We start from the raw sequence: 24,123 nt of genomic DNA on the forward strand, positions 1-24,123 counted from the left end.
TTTTTTTTTTTTTTTTTTTTTTTTTTTTTACTAAGTGATATGAGAATTGTATTAAGTATGGAAAAAAGGATAGGAGATTACGAAAGTATAAGTGTAAAATAGAGAAATGGGAAAAAGTAGATGTCATACACTGATGAAGTGAGATTGCAACCCGTAGGCCTCCAATATATCACTGCATCAAGTACCACTTCCATTCAATCGAATCTAAAATAAATGCTAGGAGTATAGTGTAAGCCTCCCATTCATATATAACCATGGAGATTTACCATCTCTACTATTAGTATATCTATAATGACCGTGACCTCTTAAATTCATCCGGGACTTTTTCTGACGCATAATACCCTTGATGAATAATAAAATAAGATGCCTAACTATTTATTAATGAGGACTACTTTGTCTTTTTATGTGTTTATAAATTTTCAGTACCGATATTGTCCTTAAATAAAACAATTGCTTAACACTTTTAAATAGGGTCAATCAGTCTTTTCATGTGGGAGTATATTAGAAAACCAAATCCACGCAATTCTCATTTGTACGCAACTATTAATGTCATTTAATTAACAATAATTGCATTTAATAAGAGGTTAAGAAATGGAAAAGTATAATTAGAGAATAAGAACCGATTCTTTTCCATATACTCCCATAAAAAAAAATTGTGTGCTTTCTCTCAAAATTTGCTGCTTCCAAAAACCCCAATTTGAAAATTAATAAAAAATGGCGAAGAAGAAGACTTGGTGTTTTACGGAACCCCAATTGAGCGTGAAGAAGATATAACAAGTTGAAAGAAGAAATCAGTTCTGAAGCTGCTGGTCAATCACGTGTCGTTGTACCCTGGCAACAAGAGGTATTTTTTTTTCTCTTCAAATTCTGATTTAATTGTATGAACAGTTCTTTATGATGTGTTTTTTTAAGAAATTTGGCTGAAGATTGGAACTCTGTTCAGCAAGGATGAAGTCATATTGATCACTGTTGAAAAGGATGAACTCTGTTCAAGACCTTTGTTTCACTGTTGAATTCGGCAAGGTAATGTCCTGAAGTCTAGTATAATTAAGGATTCTTATCTAAAGCTTCTTAATAACATATGTTGAAAGTGAGGGTGACATCTAAGAAGAAAATCAAAGCAGCTAAGATTGGAGTTAGATCACACATGTAAATATATATGGTTTAAAATCTAAATGGACTTTTCAAGTTCATACTTGTACAGTAGTCAACTGGACAATGCTTCTCCTATATATATATATTCATTTTTAAGACTGACAAACTTTAGTATACTATCTACACTGCCGCTCTGATTGGAGAAAGTGGTTGCGGAAAATTTATCTTTTTAGCAGCTCTTAAGGAAATAAATACACTTTTATTGGATAATAATGAATCGATCCATAACATCCAGGAGGTTTAACCTTGCATTTTCTTGCAAGTAGCAGAGAGCTTTCGGAGGAATGGCACAAAGTAAGTTTCATTACAGAGCTTTTAGATAATGGATCATATGTTTATTTTGTTTTCATTCATGATCAGATCAATGTTCGGTAGTTCGGTGTTTATGTTCGCCTAACCCGACTTAACTGTATTTATGGTGTTACTCTCATGCTCATGGTCCTCTCCTCTGCTCTTTGCAATAGGGCAGAAAGATGCACACGTGGGAGATGAAACCCAGTTTAAAAGAGGTGTCCTTACGTTAAAATACCCAATTGACCATGGGATTGTTAGCCTTCTTAGTGAGAAGATATGGCATACATATTATTGGCGAGATGCTTTGGGATGGAAGATTCGCCCAGATGTGCATACCTGATATGGTCAGGATGGAAAGATGCTTTGGGATGGAACTTATTCTTCTTAATCTTGGCGAATCAGGTATGTGTCGAAGCCTTATATTGATATTCATCTCATGTTGGTAAGCCATACATATTAAAAGGAAATAATTAGTATATATTTGTGTCAGATGCAAATAAAAGATCCACTAAAGAAAAAAGTTAATTAGGCCAATACAACGTTCTATATTTTATCCAATTATGTATAGGAGCTATATTTTAATACTCTTATATGTTTTTGTGCATAAGATAACCACCGACACTAAGTTACTGAAGCTTAGGGGAAAGGATGGGAAAGCACCAATCCATACGTGCAGATAAAGAATACAACTAAGGCGAGCCTAGCTCTCCTATGAAGAAGCCCCTACTGAATTCAAGTAGCAGCACAATATTTGGTGATAGACATCATTCAGTGGGTAAGATCGTTTGTGTACTTTCACTATTGTCTATATTTGTGCTGTAATTGAGTCATGAGTTCACTAATATATAGCAGTTATCCAATATATGTGTTGTGTGGGTACTTCAAAATGGAAGTCGTACCCGTGTCGGACACTCCATATTTTAACTGAAAATGCCATGTCTCTGGAGTGTCTTTGCTGTGTCTCAGCCATATCCGTGCAACACAGTCCAATATCAAATATTCACTTCACCGATTATTTTTAAAAGGCTGCTCATCGGCTTATTGTGCAAGGTGGAGATATTAGATGCAAGTGCAAAACGTAGATGAAATTGGGAGTAGGATGTAACCCGTGGCAGACTACTGCCAGCTACTTTGGGTCACTGTTTTGACATTATACGCTGGCTAAACAGTAGATAAAAATGCAAAAGGTAAGTGTCTTTAACTTTGATAATTAATTTTTTGAACCACTTACGCTGTACGAAAGTTCATTATTAAAGAGTTGTGTGTTTTGTGATTCAAATAGATGTACAAATGGGTGATAATAAAGTCTTCAGAGAGTCATCCTGTAAAAGGAGTTTGACGCCGATATTTCTCGCTATAGTTAGTGTATTTTATTTGTAAGGTTAGATAAGAGTTTGACCACCATAGGTTGTATTTTTTTTTTATGGTAATAGGTTGTATTCCATCTATAAGTTCCATTGCTAAGTTCTAATAGAATTTGTGTAACATGTCATAATGATTATAATACTTTTTAAGCGTAAACAATTAGTGCTATCGAGTTTCAATCGACAAAGTATCCCAATTGACGACAATTACAAACTATTCTATATTTCAGCTCAATTCATATTCAAATTCGAATTGCCCACATGGGTGTATCAAATTTGGCAAGCATGGCGTATTGGCTTATATTGTTTTTTGTTCTTTGTCAGTACAGAGAGTCTAAGCTTCAGTTTAGGTTGTTATTGATGTATTACATTTTGATTTGGCGAAGCAATGGAAATAACTTAAAGGATCCTAATTATGCTACAGCTTGAGTCTGTCTATATGTGGTAACTTGCCATTATGGTATGCTGCATGTTTTTCCTATCGATCTGTTAAGTGGTACTTTCTCATGATTTCAATTTACTTTTATGACTTCATCCAACTAAAATTTGTGCTTCACTATTGTGCTGATTTTTCAAGTACTTGCATGGGAAACTTTACGAGATACTTCTACGCTTTTGACTTCAACTGGCGGATGGTTGCCATTTCCAAGAATGACCATCTATAATGCACGCAAAATGACGCTAATAAATTTCTAAGATAGTTTGAGAGTTGAACTTGGCCCTGATGTTGAAGTTACAGTAGTGACTCATGGATTTATGTTAGTCCAAAATGGCCAAAGGACGCACCTATTTAGGGAAGATAGTTATCAATCAAAAAGTAAGTAATGAAATGTTGGATGTTTGTGTTGGTTATTTATGTATGACCATCATTTTTACATTTTTGATCTAGCTGGAGTATTATGGAAATACATGTTTTAAAGTGGTTACATCATTTCTAAACACAAGGTTTCCAGTAATATTCTTGCAACGATACCTTTACCCTGTGACATGTTCGATTGAATTTGTGCTGACAATCAAACACACCTTAAATGATCGATCCATTGGCTCAAATTTCTCATTGCTTGGTGTATTATATTGGTGCAGTAATGCAACTCAAACAAGGGCAAACACTTAAGATTATGCAGAAGGAAGTACGATAACTCCTAGAAGCCAAGGGGTTCATTTTCTTTCAAGCTTTTATTCAATTGCAACAATGGATGGGAAGACTGTTGCTCACCTTCAACAAGCTATTTCTAAATATTCAAGAGAAGAGATACTTACAATAATGTGAGTCCCCCCCTTTTTCATTTTTTTTTACCTTGTGATGCAACATAAGCGCGTTACAAAACTTCCTCAACAATGGACGATTTATACTGACATTTGGTATTACAGAAATAGAGACCATGCACACATAAATGCTTTGTCTCATGAATGTTACAGTACTTATGCTTTGGTGTCACTCCATGAGGCATTACATCCAAGTAGTTGTCACCCAATTGATTAATTTAATACTCATGCATCATCAACATCAACTTAGTAGTTGACTCATTGTTTTGATCAAATTGTTTCTTTCGAAATCTTGAGTTGATTTTTCAAATCATGTAATGTTTAAGTGTAAAAGGAGATTCTGCTCCAAAACTAGAGACTAAATCCTCAAAATTTCTTATTGTTACCTAAGAAGTCAGAACAAATAACAAAGATTCGTTTCTGAAACAATTCTAATTCTTTGTCATAATTTATCATTATTATTTTTAATCCTAATATGTGTTTTGGTTTATATTGAATTTTATAGAAAATCAAAGCTTTTAATCTGTTGCAATCTCTGGATTAGGTATGTCTTTATTTATAGTTTTATACTATGCCTTCACAAATATATTTATTTATTTTTCCATTATGCATAATTCTTTTCACAAATGGTATCAGGTGCATAGTTCATTTGATTATCTTTTAATATGGATACATAAATTGTTCACTCGACATTACAACGTTTTACATTTTTAGTTTCTTGTACTTATATACTGTTTTTCATTGAGTTTTGCTTGCAGATTGAAGAGAAATTCTACGCTGTCTGGATTTGTGTATTGTGCAGATTGAAGAGAAATTTCCTTGTGCACTCTAGGAGATGACAGAGTACGCATATATTTTGTTTTAGTTGTCAACTTCTACTAGACAGAGTTACATGTCTGAAAAAATTGTAGCCATTATCAAGGTATGACATAATTTGATTCTTATATCATTATTTTTTTTTCTTTGTTAGTTTAGTTTAGTTTTTTATTCAAACTAAATACTTCTAATTTTTAACATGCTTGCATAAAACTTCAGAACATCTAATTTCCGGGTATCATTTCTCCATTTTCTCTCATTGTACAGTCTGATTCCTTTTCATTTATGTCCAGATACTACTGCAAGATAAATGTCGTTTAGTTTTGGGTGCGAGTTTACCCAAATATATAACATTACACTGATTATGAACTATGTATGTTTGTAGATAATTTATAGTGATGAGAGGAACTCAATAATACTTTAAATGTACTAGCTAGGGCTCTAGCCTTCTCTAAGTATTTGCCTATAAAGAGTTACATCTTGAATTGCGTCTCTTTGTCTATAATTAATATATGCAATGTTTTTTCCGTTTTGCCAATTCTATGTACAGTTTGTCTTAAATGTCTTAAGATATAGAGTGGAGAGTCAATGAAACAGTTTGTCTTAAGACATACAATTTGTCTTGAAGATTTGTGGTTTTCTTTTTTTGAAGCGTGAAATTGGGTTTCAGGTTTTGCTTGCAACCTGTTGTATCTAAAAAATGGTTTTCTCAAAAAAAATTCTTGACTTTTTGTTTTTGGATTCTATTGTGTGATCATTGCGTGAGATTTGAGAATGTGAACTTCATGTGTTTTTGTTGGTTTCTTAATGTTTCGCATTGGAAGTATAACGGTGAGTTGTGTTGTCCACTAATTTTACCACCTTACCATATTGTTGTAGACATTGGGGGTGTGTTTAAATTGAGGAATTGGTGGTTTTTATCATTCACAATTGGAGAAGCAAAAAAAAATAATAAATAAAATCGTTTTCGAGTTTGGACGTGGTTTCAAAGAGTAGTCTCCAGGAACTCAAGGTTAGTTCCTCATAAAGATCTTCCTACTTTATGCAAACACCGATATTGTTTAGTCCTTTGTACCAATGTATGCGGTTTGAAGTGTGTTTATTCGAAAAAGTCGTGTTAACATCTTAGATCTGCTGGATTTATATGATTGGAGACGTTGGAGTCTACTTAAGGCCTTTAGGATAACCTATGAATATAATTCAAACTAAGGTACAAGGTACTATCACTTGCGTTTAGGTAATAGTCTTACCATTTGTGTTTCCCCATTGACATGCAAAGTTAGGTGGTTAGTGCAACACCTTTAGACAACTACAAGTTTCAAGATTTTGTGTTTAATTGTAATTACTTAATGATTTAACTTTATATGTCTGTATATTGGAGTTGTAACTCTTATCTTTGTACCTTACTAAGGAAGCAAGAGGTGGGACAAAATAGGATAAGCGGGCTAAGGGGTGGTAATCTCTTAGCGCCTAGGGATCTGCATATATACCCCTTCTCATGGATAATTGATAAGGTGATACTTAAGAAAAATAACTTGAATTTTGTCTTTATATACACTAAGACTGGGACCGGTTTTGTAGCAACTTATTTGGAAGGAATCTTTGCCTCACTCTCAATTTGGATAGTTTTTTGTACTTGAATGCATAGGAGTAAGAGAGGAGATGTATCACTGGAGGATTCGTGTTTTCTGAGGATAAATCAGCTAGAAAATGCTTAATTCATGATGAAATCAGTGTAAGATCAAGTGTTCTTCAAGGGGAAGGGAAAAAAATAAGTGATGGATGTGATGATGGTATGGCCAATCTGCTCGATTGTGGATTGAAATATGTATATGGATTTCAAGCTCACACTTCATCTATTCTCTTCGCCTAGCAACTCAAGGTATTCAATTTATAACTTTTCAATTTTTTAATAAATAGCCATAATATCCAGATTTCCTTAATAACAAATTGGCTTGGTGCGGTGTTGTTTATAACTTTTCAGTTTGTTTTCACTGTTTTCTTGCAAATAATGTGGTGAAATAAGTGTCTACTCAAGTTTACAGTTGAAATGATTTTTGGTTGTGTTCTATACTTCTACATTTCAATTTAACAATTTGTCATTGAGTTTTAACTAAGCGGTATTAAAGCTCATAGGTGCTTTGGCTTCCTCTTCAATAGTTTGGGTACGTGGTGAAGGATCTTTATCTTAATGTTATGTCTGCGTTTGATGAGATACTATTACAAATTATAGTCAATCAATTACTCAAACTCAATAAAGATAAAGATAAGGAAGAGTAGGGATCACAACACAATGAAAGACCGAGATCACCCTACTTATAATTGTATCTCAAGAACACTGATAAGAGCCCAAAACTGTAGTTTTAACCCTATAACAGTCATACTTTTAGACCAATTATGTGAGTAATAATTAAGAGTTAACATTGATTACGTGTTTTTATGCATTTCAGGTTTCAAAGTCCATTATGTGCAGAAATGTGCCACTTTAGCGAGATAAATGAGCTAAAGTCGGTTACTAAAGAGTTCCGTGATTTAAGGCCAAGATTCAAGAAGACAAAGCCTTTCTAAAGCCCGGTCAAAAGCTGAAAAGTCGACGCGGGCTGAAACAGCACACAAGTCAGCAGAACTTCCAAAAGCCGTATCTTTGGACTCAGACCTCGAATTGGGCCTACCTTATGTCAAAACGACCGGCTCGGAAAAGAGCTTTCCAATGGTCTAAGCTGTGATCCAATCAGAGGAGCAAAAGTGGACGAAAAGTCTGTTGAAGCCAACTGCAGCTGAAGAGGCCTTTCTGGACTGAAAGAATTGGGTTTTGGGCCTGATTCTCTGGCCCAAAACATGGCTCCAAGCCCATGCACGATTTTTGGATCTGAAAGTATAAAAACAAAAGCTTAGCTCTTTGTTAATGGTAGATAGTTAATGGTAGCTAGTTAGACCTAAAACAATATAGATAATTCTAGATCTAGTTTAATTAATAAAATTAAGTTTAGTTCCATTTTCAATTCTTGTTTTAGATTAAGTCTTTGAATTATTGTTCTTGATTGATTAGATAAATAAAATAGTTATTTTTATCAATTTCGAATTGTGTTATTTCAATCTATTAGATCTAGTTTTAATTATTGTTGGTTACCATTTATTAGTTGTTAATTAGAATTTAATCATTGTTTAATTAGATTAGTAAATTTCGAATCTTGATAATATGTTTAGTTTAGATTCATATGGGAATGATTGCGGAATGATTCAAGGCTAAAACCTCCATTAGAGGGGTTGATGAAAACTTAGTGGTATAGTGTAGAAACATTGTAGAGTCTATTCCAATCTAGAAGGTCGTGATTCGCCATGAGAATGGGTGGACGACCTCATATGCTAGTTAGTACTCGGTAGAAATGCCATGAACACTAGGGATTAGAACTCGAATTTCTTGCCGTAAGAACGTAAGAATTGAGATACAAGAATCTATGCTAGGCTATTAAGTTGGATTCGAGGTGGATTCAATTCCCCTCTAATCTTTTATCTAGATTCAAAACAATCATATTGCCATAGCATTCGTAGATAAATTCAACATATTGTTTTTCACATTGCATCGTAGTTTAACACCTTCGTAAAGCTCTCATTGACTTTAAGATTGATCAATTAGACTAGAAAACATTCCATGCTAGAGCACTAGGAGTGGAACGAACCTCTTACTCCACTATATCTCAAGGGATTGAGAGTAGAGAAATCTTTGATAAATTAGACAAATAAGATTAGTTGTAGTTTACTTACGTTTTGAGTTCAACGTTCATTTCGTAGGTAAACTAGATAAATTTTATCTTTATCAAATGGCGCCGCTGCCATCTTAGTTGCACTTTAGCATTGTTTTCATAGTAGAATTAGTCATTTTTAAAGTCCCATTAAACCCACCCACCCTTGTTTGATTCATCGTGGGTTATCCGTTTCAGCGTTGAAAAAGTTCCGACAAATTTACACTGAAGGCCGTGCCTATAAGGGCGCATGCTCTATAGTCTCCTATAGTCCGGAACACGAGCGACCGCCCTATTTTATCGACCACACGAAGCAACCCGCCCTCACACCGAAGCGACCGCTAAGTCATCGAACAAGGAGCGATCAAGCCTTATGCCTGCTGCTATCAAAAATTTTCCGATTTCTACAGGTTTGTTTCGAACTTCGATTTTTTAAGTTTTTCAGTGTTCTAACTTGTTATTTACACTGAACACGTAAATAAGACGCTATTCATAAGCGAAGCAAGGACGCTATCAGGTATTCCTTTCTTCCATACCTCGCATCTCGGTTAGAGGCTCATACTAATATATCAAGATTGTTTGGATTGTTTTAGTGTTTAAACTTAGACTTGCATGAGATTAAGGTCCAGTGGGAGAAAAACACCGAACGTAATTAACCGTCAACAAACAAACATATCAAGTATACCAATCACTACACCTCTAACTACTATCCCACCAACCATACGACATAATGGTCAAGAAAGAGAGACTCCTCTCTCCGACTTCTACAAAGCTTTGGCGATAGCCCTAAATCTTGCATCGTTCTAGCGGACCGATGGGGATTTTGAATCCCCCAAACATATTTAATTTGTTACCCGTTTTCCATGGGTTAGGCCATGAAAAACCTTACCAATATATGCGTAGGATTGAACAAGTTCTTACAACATTCCATCATCCTACGGTTGGTGCGAAACAAATTAAACTGAGGGTATTTCCCTTCACCTTAGCCGATAAGGCAGCGTCTTGGTTAACTGCCCAAGCGTCGAACTCTGTGGACTCGTGGGCTAAACTTGTTCAGCTATTTATGGAACATTTTTACCCACCCCTAAAGACGGATGAGATGCTTTTCAAGATTCATTTTTTCCGACAAAATCCTCATGAATCGTTTTCTGAGGCTTGGAATCGTTTCACCGATCTGCTTATAGAGTGTCCACACCATAATCTAGCAAAAGACACGTTAGTTCGTGCCTTTTTCAAAGGACTTCAACATCACCATAAAGAAGTCCTTGACATAATGAATGGGGATAGTTTCCTAAGTAAAAGAGCCTCGGAGGCTTACAAATTTTTAGAAGAACAAAATAAACACAATAACAATTGTGGGGAGTGATGATATCCCCCCGCTCGCTAGTTCTTCTTCAACAGCTTAAGGCAGCGGTATGTTTGAGATGAAACCCGATCCAGAACTTAAAAATTTAATAGAATCTCTAACTAAAAAGGTAGAGGCTATTTCTATTCAACACAATCATATTCCCGTCATGAATGTCAACTCCAACCCATGTAATTTCTGTTTGAGTCCTGAGCACCCTGACTCCTATTGTCCTCTTGCCTATGAACAACAACAATTAGAGCAAAATAATGTTTGCTCCATTAATAACTATCCTATTCCTAATGCCCCATGGAGACAACATCCTAACTTTAGTTGGCGAAACAATCAACAAGTTACACCTCCAGGGTTTAATAACCAAAATGTTAGGCAAGCAAACAACTATAATCAAGCTCCAACTAGGCAAGGGCGGGGGACAAGGTCAAGGAAATTATAATAATTATAACAACCAAAGCCTTGAAACCACGACAAGGTGTAGCACAAGGTCGAGTAATTATAATAGTTATAATACCAATAGAGGTATCGTTCCGGTTAACAATAGTAACTATCAAAACCCAACCATAAATAATCAACGTGAGATAGTTCCAGTCGCACCACCTGTGACTACTACACCTACACAACCGGACCGTATCGACGCCTTTATACAGATTACCCAACAACTTTTCCAATCAATGACTCAATCACATCAACAGATCTTACAATCCATAAATCAGGGCATACAACAATTAGCCCAAGAGAAAGCCCAACCAAAAGGCGTGTTTCGAGGACAAGCTATACCAAACCCTAAAACAACAAACCACGACCTTTGAGGTAAACGGTAATACTAGTAATGCGGAAACGACAATAGTAGGTGACACTAATGCCATCACCACTCTCCGCTTCGGAAGAGTGGTTGGTAACAAAGTAACTATGCCTATAGTTACCCCATCAAGATACTCCTACACCGGATATCGAACTAGATATGCGAAATAGAAACTGAAGAGCCTACCACAGTAGAGGTACCAGTTAAACCACAACCTAAGAAACAGAAAGCCAAGGTAACAAATCAAGTCGAGCCATACGCTAAATATAGAGCAAAACCACCATTCCCTCAGAAGTTAGCCATGCTAACCAGGGATACAAACTTTGAGGAGATTAGGAACGTTTTCAAGAATCTAACGATAAACCTTCCTTTTCTCGAAGCTATTAAAAAGCTACCTAATCACGCTAAGTTTCTTAAAGAGTTGTGCACTACTAGGCGTAAGACCAACATACCTAAAGACGCCTTTCTAACTGAACAATTCCCAACTTTATCCGAAAATAATGGAATTGTTAAGTACAAGGACCCTGGTCGATCCCTATCAAAATGCACCCTAGGAGATTCCCACACGACGACCGCATTATTATTAGACACGGGGCGAGTGTTAACTTACTCCCATATTATTTGTATAAACAAATAGGTCTACAGAAAATGCAACCTACAAAAATAACGTTGCAATTAGCGGACAGGTCAATTAAGTATCCTAAGGGTGTAGTGGAAAACGTGCTTGTTAAGGTTTAGGATTTTTACTATCCTGCTGATTTTGTTATCCTTGATACAGAAGTCGCCAACGACTCTGTACCAATCATCTTAGGGCGCCCCTTCTTAGCAACCGCCAACGCCTTATAAATTGCGCGATGGTAAGATGTCCTTATCTTTTGGCCATCTTACGGTTGAGGTAAATGTTTTTAAAATGATGAAACAATTACCAGATCCATCTATAGATGGGGAGGTTAGCATGATCGAGAGCTTAGCTCAAGATTATTTTAACAACACGTTCCCTGAAAACAATATGTATAAATTCCTTTCTTTTGGAAAGTCAGATTTTGTAAATGAGTCCTACTTAGAGGAAGTCAACACCATCCTTGAGTCCACCCCAATTGTAGACACTTCGGTTGCTCCACATATTGAGTATGAAGACTTGCTACCTAAGCAAGTATTCATTATGCAAAATGAGGACCCCCGATGAAACATCTATTGATTTTCCTCCCACCCCAGTGCTTAAACCCCTTCCCCCAGAGTTAAAATATATTCAACTCGATCCGGATGGTAGTCATCCGGTAATTATATCTTCTCTGTTATCTAAGAATGAAGAGACAAGTTTAATCCGGGTGATTAAGGAACATCGGTCTGCGATTGGTTGGTCCCTAGCCGACATTAAGGGAATTGACCCTAATATTTGCACTCATCGTATCCATTTGGAGGATAACGCGAAGACTTCTCGCGAACCTCAGCGTCGCTTGAACCCAGCCATGAAAGAGGTGGTTAGGGAAGAAGTCTTACGATTACTCGATGCGGGTATCATATACCCCATCTCTGATAGCGAATAGGTAAACCCCATTCATGTAGTTCCTAAGAAATCGGGAGTTACCGGTGCGTAAAAATGGGAAGGGTGACTATGTTGTCACCACAAGGTCCTATGAAATGGAGGATCTCAGATTGATTCTGGATGGTTAAATGCTATGACACGAAAAGGATCACTTTTCCTTTACCTTTTATAGATCAAATGCTCGAACGCCTAGCTGGTCATGCTTTTATTGTTTTCTGATGGCTACTCGGGGCTATTTTCAGATTATTATTGATATTGATGACCAAGAAAAAGACTACCTTCACATGTCCATTTGGAACGTATGCCTATAAACGAATGCCTTTTGGCCTTTGTAATGCTCCCCGAACCTTCCAAATGATTGTATGCTTCATATATTTAGTGACATGGTAGAAGCTTTATGGAAGTTTTCATGAATAATTTTTCTATCTATGGAGACTCCTTCACGCATTTGTTTGTCTAACCTCGCTAAGATTTTGACACAGTGTGAAGAAAAGATCCTCGTTTTAAACTGGGAAAAGTGTCATTTCATGGTGAATAGTACTAGGTCACATTGTATCTAGTGATGGCATCGAAGTGGATAAGGCCAAACTAGATAAGATAGCGACTCTACCTAAACCACGGACTGTCCGTGATATTAGAGCCTTTCTAGGCCATGCAGGTTTTTATAGGCGATTTATTAAAGACTTCTCGAAAATAGCTAGGCCTTTAACTAATCTGCTTTTGAAAGATGCAATCTTTGATTTTAATTTTAACTGTAAGCAGGCTTTTGAAACTTTAAAAGCCGCCTAACCTCTCGCACCAATTATACATCCTCCCGATTGGTCTAAACCTTTCAAACTCATGTGTGATGCTAGTGACTATGCAAATTGGTGCGATCTTGGGACAAAAACTAGATAATAAGTCCACATTTATTTATTAATATGCTAGTAAAACATTAAACGATGCTCAATGGAATTATTCAACTACTGAAAAAGAATTCTTAGCCGTCATTTATGCTTTAGATAAGTTTAGTCCTTATTTGGTTGGTTCTAAAACCTTAGTGTACCGCACCATGCAGACCGCTAAGTACCTTCTTGCGAAGAAGGATGCTAACCGAGATTAATCGATGGATCCTTCTCCTGCAAGAGTTCACATAGAAAAATAAAGGACAAAAGAGGGTCGAAAACGTAGTTGCCGACCACCTATCTAGACTCATAAATGACGATCGATCGATTACGAGTCCATACCGGACTCTTTTCCCCGATGAGCATCAGTATGCCATTTTTTCAACACCATGGTATCTTGACATTGTAAATTATTTAGCGGCTGATGTTATGCCTTATAATTGGTCAAGAAATGAACGTAAAGAAGTTCTTGGCGAGTTAAGTTATACTCACCGATGAGCCCTATCTTTTTAAGTATTGTCGCGGATCGATTATTCATCGTTGTATTCCCCAAAGGCAATACAATGAAGTTCTATCGCTTCGCCATGACAGAGAGTGTGGTGGCCATTTTAGTGGGATGAAAATAGCCGCTAAAGTTCTTCAATGTGGATTTTATTGGCCTACCCTTTTTAAGGATGCCCAAGTGCATTGCAAGACGTGTATTCGTTGCCAACAACTTGGGCTTAATCAATGGCGTAATATGATGCCATTAAATCCAATCTTGATAGTAGAAATTTTTGACGTTTGGGGAATTGATTTCATGGGCCCTTTCCCAGTTTCCCACGGTTTCATTTATATTCTAGTTGCCGTGGACTACGTGTTTAAATGGATAGAGGCCCTAGCTTTCCGTAGCAATGACCATAAGACCGTTGCATTTTTTATTAAAGAATATATTTTCTGTCGGTTTGGCATTCCGAAAGCCATCATTAGTGATGGTGGAACATATTTTTTGCAAATGAGTTGTTGCATCCCTAGTGAAAAAAAGTATGGAGTTACACACAAAGTAGCAACTCCTTATCATCGACAAACTAGCGGACAAGTAGAAGTTTCTAATAGGGAAATCAAAAAGATTTTAGAAATAATCAGAACCCCGATAGGAAAGATCGGGTCAAAGCGTCTATCGGATGCCTTATGGCGTATAGAACTGCTTTCAAAACTCCTATAGATATGTCTCCCTTTAGACTTGTATTTGGGAAACCATGTCATTTGCCCGTTGAATTAGAGCACCGTGCTCTGTGGGCTATAAAAAGCCTTAACTTCAATATTGATGAGGCGGCAGTGTCAAACGCAAGTTGCAATTGAATGAGTTTGAAGAAATCCGTGGCGATTAAATGCGATCTCGCGAAGGATTATAAAGCTAACATGAAACATGTTCATGATAAGCATATCTTGCGCAAAGAGTTTGTGGTCGGTCAAAAGGTTTTGCTTTACAACTCCCGTCTACATGTTTTCCCGGGCAAACTAAAAACTTCGTTGGTCCGGCCCCTTCTCGTTATCTTGAAGTCACCCCTACGGGCAATCACCTTGGTAAATCCAAAATGACAACAATTACCTTTCAAGTTAATGGTCAACGGTTAAAACATTTTCACGAACTTCGTCCCTCGATGTAGAAGAAGTCCTTTTACAGACCACTGTCTATGAGGACGACCTTGTCATTTGGTGTACTTCCTTTCACTCCCATATAGTGGTAAGTGCACCATTTAGGTAACCGGGCCCTCCCTATGGAGTGTGTGGCTGTAAGTACCAGATCCTAAGTCCACGGTCAACATAATTCACGTTTTCCACCTTTACATGTTTTCTCAGTTTTTGAGTCATGTTCCTCTATGGGGTGAATTATGTATTTATTGTTTTTCGTGTTTCTTATAATAAACTAATAAAAAATAAAAAAATAAAATAAAATAAAATAAAAATTCTAAAATCATAGAAATAGCAATCCAACAAGTCTTGGGAATCTGACTTTAAACGACCCACGTTTTAAACAAATTTGTTAAAAATTTGTTTGGGGGTGGGCAGTCGATCTTTCCATCTGGATTGCTCGAACTTTCCATTTGTGTTGCTTAGGCCCATTACTTGTAGTTCAATTTGGGTTGACGTAATCTAAACTTAGATTTCCTTCGTTCGCATAACTTACGTCACACACGCACTTTGAGACGTTCTTCCACCCTCTTATACGTCACCCATGGTTGGAATTGAATATTTTATGGATCATTGGATTGGAAATTCTCTACTGATCATTTCCATAACTCATTCGCCAAAATTGGGCCAGTAACGAAGCGGCAAATTGAATTTGAAATTGCGCGAAAAAACGGGAAATTTCGGAATTCACATTGGGCTTTGGCCCAAACCGGACGCACGACCGTGCGTCTCCTTCCTTCCCAAACCGCACGCACAGTGTTTCCATTTTGAATCCCGCCAGTTACCTATTTTAAATCAAACCTGAAAAACCAAAATAAAAAAAATAGAGAGAGAGAAGGAAACCTAACTAAACCTACACCAAGAAAATCAAATCCACCTAAAATCTTCTCTAAAACATCACCACAACCAACCCAACTCCGAAAAACAGCCACCAATTTAAGTCTCCACCACCGCCATCACCGCCACCTACGTTGTTTTTAGTTGTTTTCTTCAAACTCGCCTCCCCCACAGTCTACAAAACCATTAGTTGTCTAACAAAATTTCAATGGCGCTACGACGTAGAATTTTGCCGGAACACGCGTTTGTTTACAACAGTTTCGCGCCATTTTACGACGCGGAAATGATAAAGAGGAATTGGAACAGACTGTGGTACTCGACTGAGGAGTTCTATCACCATGATTTGGTAGAACAATTTTATAAGAAGCGAGAATTGGAAGGGGATAGGATTTTCATAAAGTTAGGAGGAACGAGGAGAGAAGTAACGAGACAGTTATTAGCTGAACTGTTAGGAATTACGCTTGAAAGCAACCTAGTAAAGACAATTCAGGAATCCCAGTATACTGGAGTTCCTGCTTTGATGAAGGATACTGTCGTGGAGGGTGAATACAATCCGACATCCCATTGCGTCCGCCAAACCACCCTGAGAACCAATCAACTGGCTGTAGCTCAGTGGATTGGTAGGAACGCCCCTGGAAAGACAAAGTCAGTGATATCGGCCTGCAATGTCTGCACGTTCTCTGGATTTTGCAAACAAAGAAGTATAATTTCTGCATCATTGATTTAATGTTTAATGTGATTCGAGGAGTGGGGAAGAGCTTGGCGCCTCTTCCCGTATTGATCACTAAGATCATGCTCTCCTTTAGAGCTGTCGCAAGATCTACTCCTATTAAGATCAAATTGCATTCTAATGCAAGTATCTATACGGATTGCATCCAAGAGACTTGGCCGTTGTCTGAAGAAAAAATGGTTGAGTCGGAGGATGAAATGGAGGATATGACATGTCTGGATGAAGATGCATTAGATAATTGTAATTCTAATTTAGAACGCATGCAAGTGTTGCAAACTGCCTTGCGGTGCGTTTATGGTATTTATGAAAATATCCGAGATAGACAGAGTGTAGTTCAAAAGAAGCAAGGGAACCTTCAGAGGAGATTTGAAATGCTCGAAGGGATTCTGGACGATATCTTGTCTAACATGGAGACTATCCACCAGAATCAACAAACCCGATATCGCGATTCGATGATGCGAGATGGAAGCCCGATGCTTGTTCCGAATAGAGATGCTACGACGCATGCCACCCGTGGAGGACTCTGTTTCAGCCGAGTCCGACAGGCATGAGCGTCGTCGCCAAAGGACAGATGGTTCAAGCCAATCTCCATCCCAGGGCCCATCATCATCACAAAACTAGGTGTTCACCCCTAGTTGGAGTTCGCTGTTATTTCCTAATTTCATTTTATTAGTTGGATTTTAATTCACTAGTTAAATTTAAATAGTAATGTGTTTATTTTACGTTGTTTGCATTTAAATTTTATTTTTTTAATATAACTGGTTATTTTCAAGTACTGCTTGTTTTTATCATTAATCCCACCTTCCCGACTTGTTTGGGGGTGGTAATATTTATACCGAGCATAAGTCGTTATATGATCATCTGCTGTTAAGTTGTCTTGGAGGAAAGTTTGATAATTTGGCCGATATCGGCATATCTATGATTTGTTTGGTGCTAGCATGAAATCTAGGAGAGTTTAGAAGTTACTATTCTAAATCAAGTGTGAAAGATACCAAGATTTTTAGAAAATCATGGAAATGGTTTGTTTTCGTTTTCGGTTTTGGAATTTTCCTATTTCTGAAAATTGCCTTCAAACAAATTGGTAACTTGCCGATTCGTTTTGAAAGCTCAGAACCTATTTAAACTCCCTTCTTTCTACACTAACAAACCACACTACACCCCACCATCATCCTGGACCTTCCACTCCAAGTTTTTCTTTCTTTTTGCTCTAAACTCCGGGTTCAACACTTACGAGCGCGCCTGCGCCCTTTACATTTTCGAAAAATTTTGTCGTCGCCGGTAGCGACCCACGCCCTCCTTGAATGACCAGCGCCCAAAACATGTAAAAAGCATTAACACACGAAGCGCGACCGACCGCCTCTATGTGAGCACCGTGCCCCCGCGATACGTTCCGCGGAAAATTCCAATCTTGACGGTCATTCCAGGATTTTTGTGGAGCTATTCAAAGAGTTATTGTGATGACATCTCCTATAGTCATACCTGAACAGTCTTTCAAAGATGTGTTGGGCACCGAGACCTATGGACATTGGTTCCGACAAAGAATCCTGCAGTTAGGATGGCATCATCTACTGGTAAGTGATGACGATTCATATTCACCACAGCTTACTGCTTATTTCTACGACCATGTTAAATTCTATAGTAATCAGGATGGAGAACAAGAATTCTCTGTCGTAGTCGAAGACACGACACATCAATTCGATAAAAATGTGGTCGCTCTAGTTTCAGGATTACCAATACCTGATCCTGTTCACACATGGGCGTATATGACCGATAATGCATATCTTTATGATTATACATATTTCCATGAGTATTATGGGGGAGGGGTATTTCGAGTAATGGACCAGGGGCGATATAGCATTGCCCTTGGTAGCCTTTCCCTAAACGTAGGCACCACCATGTTATTCATCCTGATGAATATTTTGGGGAATGGCGGTTCATTTCTAAAAAGCGATCGCTGGGTGACATTTTCCTCACTCTAGGCGAGGGACGCCGCAGATATGACATTCCCCCGAAAGTATTAGTCGCTAGTCTTAAGAGAGCCCAAACCATGAGGCGTAAGTATCTTCTTATGCCTGTTTTAGTAAGCCGCATCATGCGTAGTTGTTTACCGTATTACGTGCACAATTCACGAGATTGGAAAAGGGTTGAAGTCATGAGACCCACTAATCGGGTGGTTAAGCTCGTTCTGCGAATAATGACTTGGCCGGGATGGCGGTGCGACCTCATTTGGTTGCCCCGCACATCCCATCGGACATGATAACACTTAACGGGTTAGCATTAGTAGATGATAACCGGCGGCAAGCTTGGCAAATTACAATGGGTGGCGGGATCGCGAAGGAACCTCGTCTCACCGACGAAAAGAGGATGTTTAAAGCGGGGAGATAAGGTAAGTTTTTAGTTTTGTTAGTGTCTGCTTATGTCCCAAGCAATTTAATTCGGTTAACCCCATAATGGGTGGAACTCTTATAGAGTTAAGGTCGGTTTTTATTTCCTATATTAGTACGTTATAACTTTGTTTTGCAGATGTTCCTGAATTTCACACGTTTCAATGGTATTTTTCCTACCCTCTTTATTTACAATACTTTGAGGACAAAACATGATTCTTGTTTGGGGGGGGGGGCATAGAAACACGTGTAATTAAGGCATCTGTTAGAATATATATATGTATAATATGCATTTGTTTTCTAGTTAAAGTGTCAAAAAAAAATTCAAAAAATTTCAAAAATATAAATAAATTAGTTATGCTATACACTTAGGAATATTGGTATTGTTTTCTTTCTCTATGCTCTTAACAATCTAGAAGTCTCAATGTAGTTTTGCATCGAATAATTGTTAGAAACTTAGGTTAATATGTAGGTAATAATCTTTGTATCTATCTATAAATATATTACATGAGTATCTATGATTGTTAGCGATGAAGTTTCTCAAATCTAGGCTAGAGTACTTATTCTACAAATCCTGTGAGAATATAGCCTAAAGCCTTATATATAAGCTAAACATTTGAGAAATGACATAAGGGAGAAGTAAAATCCGGATAGAGAAATCACACATCCACTTGCTTGATCACTAAACCATATCCTAAGCGAGAATTTCGGCCCTCTTTGGATCGATATAGCCAGAAATTCAAACCTATGAATTATTTTCCGCTAGTCGCCCCTCTGAGCCTTTCTTTAGCCTTTCATAAACCACAAATCCTTTACCCTGTTACAAAAACAAAACATAATAAAAAAATCAACCTACCCAATCAAGAATAAGTCTGAGAATAGAATGAGGACGAAAAGAAGAAGAGAAAACCGTGTAAACAAAAAAGTTAGTTAATTGCTTCAGAAAATAAAGAAAAGAAGTTCACATCCAAAGAAAAGAAAAATAAAAATAAAAATAAAATAACAACTCCAAAAAAATAGAATAAAAGGAGTCAAAAGCCAAAGAAAAGAAAAAAAAATAATAATATGGCTAAGGATGGAAACAAAGTATAGAAGCAAAAGTAAATAATAAGGTTTTCTCTAAGTTACATAATATGAAGACTCTACTATCTCGACTTGTCCTTTTGAATATCCATTTTCTTCCTTCTTAAACCATCTCCCAATCCCCAACACACCTAATAAAGACCTCTAGCTCAATTAGGAATAGGTTAGTGTGATAGTAATTGGCGGATGTGTTTGATCGACTCCGCTTCCTTGTTGTCATTGAGATTGTAAGGTAAAGTGTGCCCACCGCATTTGGAGTAAAATAAACTTGAGCGGAAAAAATCAGTGGTTTTGTCTTGACATTTATGTGAAGACCTACTTAAGGACGCTTATTCGAAGTTTCAAACGCACTGCTAGACATTTCATAGTATTACTCATTGTATATATGTTTATTAAGTAGATGATTTATTATTATGCATATATTAGCTTAGGTTTCGACATGATTATTCTCAGATTCATTGCTAGTGAGATGTATAGATAATTGAGACATGAATGAGGAAACAATTGTTTTATTTCTTAGTCGTTGTAGTATAGTTGAAGTTTGTGAGTACCTTCACTGGAAAACTCTCACGAGGCTATAACTTCGTCCACTAGGGAATTCCTAGTGGTTTAAGGCCTTGTCTGTTGCATATGGTCAATGCAATCGCTCAAATAAAACGAGTAGATAGAACTCCATTTTGGTCACTTATTCTAATTTCTCATCTTTGCTTGAGGACAAGCAAAATGCTGTTTGGGGGGTTTGATAAGAGCCCAAAACTGTAGTTTTAACCCTATAACAGATCATACTTTTAGACCAATTATGTGAGTAATAATTAAGAGTTAACACTGATTACGTGTTTTTATGCATTTCAGGTTTCAAAGTTTATTATGTGTAGAAATATGCCACTTTAGCGAGATAAAGGAGCTAAGGTCGGTTACTAAGGAGTTCCGTGATTTAAGGCCAAGATTCAAGAAGACAAAGCCTTTCTAAAGCCCGGTCAAAAGCTGAAAAGTCGACGCTTGAAAAAAAGACACAAGTCAAGTCGTGAACTTTCAAAAGCCGTATCTTTGGACTCAGACCTCGGAATTGGGCCTACCTTATGTCAAAACGACCGGCTCGGAAAGAGTTTTCCAATGGTCTAAGCCGTGATCCAATCAGAGGAGCAGAAGTGGACGAAAAGTCTGTTGAAGCCAACTGCAGCTGAAGATGCCTTTTTGGACTGAAAGAATTGGGGAAACATGGCTCTAAGCCCATGCACGATTTTTGGATCTGAAACTATAAAAACAAAAGCTTAGCTCTTTATTAATGGTAGATAGTTAATGGTAGCTAGTTAGACCTAAAACAAAATAGATAATTCTAGATCTAGTTTAATTAATAAAATTAAGTTTAGTTCCATTTTCAATTCTTGTTTTAGATTAAGTCTTTGAATCATTGTTCTTGATTGATTAGATAAATAAATAGTTATTTTATCAATTTCGAATTGTGTTATTTCAATCTATTAGATCTAGTTTTAATTATTGTTGGTTACCATTTATTAGTTGTTAATTAGAATTTAATCATTGTTTAATTAGATTAGTAAATTTCGAATCTTGATAATATATTTAGTTTAGATTCATATGGGAATGATTGCGGAATGATTCAAGGCTAAAACCTCCATTAGAGGGGTTGATGAAGCCTTGATGAAAACTTAGTGGTATAGTGTAGAAGCATTGTAGAGTCTATTCCAATCTAGAAGGTCGGATTAAGCCATGAGAATGGGTGGGCGACCTCATATGCTAGTTAGTATTCGGTAGAAATGCCATGAACACTAGGAATTAGAACTCGAATTTCTTGCCGTAAGAACATAAGAATCGAGATACAAGAATCTATGCTAGGCTATTAAGTTGGATTCGAGGTGGATTCAATTCCCCTCTAATCTTTTATCTAGATTCAAAACAATCATATTGCCATAGCATTCGTAGTTAAATTCAACATATTGTTTTTCACATCGCATCGTAGTTTAACACCTTCGTAAAGCTCTCATTGACTTTAAGATTGATCAATTAGACTAGAAAACATTCCATGCTAGAGCACTAGGAGTGGAACGAACCTCTTACTCCACTATATCTCAAGGGATTGAGAGTAGAGAAATCTTTGATAAATTAGACACATAAGATTAGTTGTAGTTTACTTACGTTTTGAGTTCAACGTTCATTTCGTAGGTAAGCTATTCAATTTTATCATTTATCAAACACCAACTATCTTACTCTTACCAGTACCTTAAACAATTCATAGGAAAGTAGGCCATGGATCACTTTCAACCGTATCATCTACAAAATGGTTGCATCTTGCACCTATGTTCTATGATGCTATCAAGAGATGATGAGTGAGCTTTGATGTTCATGAGATTACTGAACTTGGGAATCACATTTTATGGCCATAAAGAACTACGATAGATGATTGACTATGATTATCATACTAAATTAAATTATCAAATTTCAGTTGATAAACTAATATTAAGGTGTTACAGGTCATGTAAAGTTGAAACACATTAATTTCATGAATTGTTAGTCTAGGTTGCTTCTTCTGTATTCATGAGATTTTTTACTCGATTACCTCGATTAATTGTTTGCTAGACTGTTAGTCAAGTTAATAATGGGATAACTGTTAGTCAAGTATTCAGCCTTTGACTTCTACAAGATCGAGTAACAACCTCTCCGACTTCTGTTATACTATCTTAAATGACTATAACGTGCATTTCATATTCACGTTTGAGTGGGATATGAGCCTATATATTTTGTTATTGTTCTCTATTTGGTTGTATGTTTTGCTAATTAAGCTACACTTAGAAGACTTTTTTATTTAGTGGTTGAACTGATGAACTTACATTCATCTTGGGTTGTGGAACAACTTTTGGGAATATTGATAATTTTGTTTGTTTATGTCTGTTTAATTTGAACCATAATGTTTTTTTTCCCTAGATGACAATCTAATTTTGTTTAGTTCGACTTAATTCAGAAAGACCGAAAATGTAGAAAATAAGATGTAAAAAATAAAAAATAAATCAGGCTAATATTGTTCGGGAACTGTGGAATACATTTTGGAGTGTACTTGTAATAGCCAAAAGTTAGCATGAATGGAGGGGACATATCATTTGTGTAGTTTGTCCTTGAACCTCTATAACCAAGTATTATTTGGAGATCATAAGAAGAGTGTGGAGGTGACTCTTGCAGAACTTGGTGTCACTCTTAGTAATGCAGCATATAGGTTGAATGTCTAGCCTCTGCGAGGGTTGGCTTACAGCTCTCTTTTTGGGTCTGCCATAGGCTTCACTGATATGTTGGTTCAACATATCCTTTCTGCCAAGGAAGCTGTGCCTAAAAAGGTTGAGTGTATATACACATGACCTCAGCAAGACTCTTCAGTTTTTAAGGAATGGATTGTGATCTTTTTGGTCGTCGCATGGCTAATATAACCAAACTTCATCCCAAGTCTGAGTGTAGCGATTTGAAGCTTTCGGTAGAGTTTATAGAGGTGAGATTCAGACTGGACCAACTGTGCGTGTATTGGGCTAAGTTTATTCACAGGAAGACCAAGAAGACATGACTGTAAAAGAAGTAACAAAGCCTGTTACCGTGCTCTTGTAGCCAAAGCTCCTGCTGGTTCATGGGTACTGATTGAAGGGGTTGAGGCTTCAATAATGAAAAGTACTATGCCTTGCAATGTGAAGTATGACGAAGAGGTTTACATATTGAGGCCTTTGCTTTTCAGTACTCTTCCGGTTGTCAAGATGGCAACAAAGCCTTTGAACAGAGTCTTTACAATTTTATTTTCTTTTGCAGGCTGATGCCAAAACATTGAAAAAAGATTGCAGCCCTGAAGTGATAGAACGATATTTAGTTGAGCGTAGGGCTAATGAGAACCAGGGCATTTCATGTTATGTTGACCCACTGCATACAGTTGACGGAAGGAATTATTTAGTGTCTTAGTGTGATGACAAAACTTTAAAACTTATCTATTTGGTATACATATACTTTAAGGCCTTATTAATATAGCATCTCAAGTAGTCTAATTGCAGAACGAATTAAAAACTCTTAATCGGTTCTTGGTTTTCTAGGGTGGATTGCAGAGCCTTCTTGACTATATAAAGGATAATGATGCGCATGAGTATATCAGCGTGTCTTGCATCTTCACTAGATACTATTGCTTTGAGTTGGAGCTTT

The 24,123-nt window shown here is 37.0% G+C and overlaps 1 long non-coding RNA gene across 1 annotated transcript; it reads left to right on the top strand.

The window, feature by feature from the left end:
• The first annotated feature begins 115 nt into the window (after positions 1-115).
• On the top strand, positions 116-24,061 carry LOC147512057 (uncharacterized). The gene is made up of 12 exons (XR_015219593.1): positions 116-844; positions 913-1,023; positions 1,391-1,449; positions 1,620-1,851; positions 2,058-2,224; positions 3,391-3,630; positions 3,897-4,079; positions 4,585-4,623; positions 4,838-5,001; positions 6,307-6,409; positions 6,544-6,777; positions 24,018-24,061. It is a non-coding gene; the product is annotated as an uncharacterized LOC147512057 (long non-coding RNA).
• Positions 24,062-24,123: the final 62 nt, after the last annotated feature.

Source organism: Coptis chinensis, chromosome 3 (assembly GCF_015680905.1).
Source record: "Coptis chinensis isolate HL-2020 chromosome 3, ASM1568090v1, whole genome shotgun sequence".
NCBI classification, from domain to species: Eukaryota; Viridiplantae; Streptophyta; class Magnoliopsida; order Ranunculales; family Ranunculaceae; genus Coptis; species Coptis chinensis.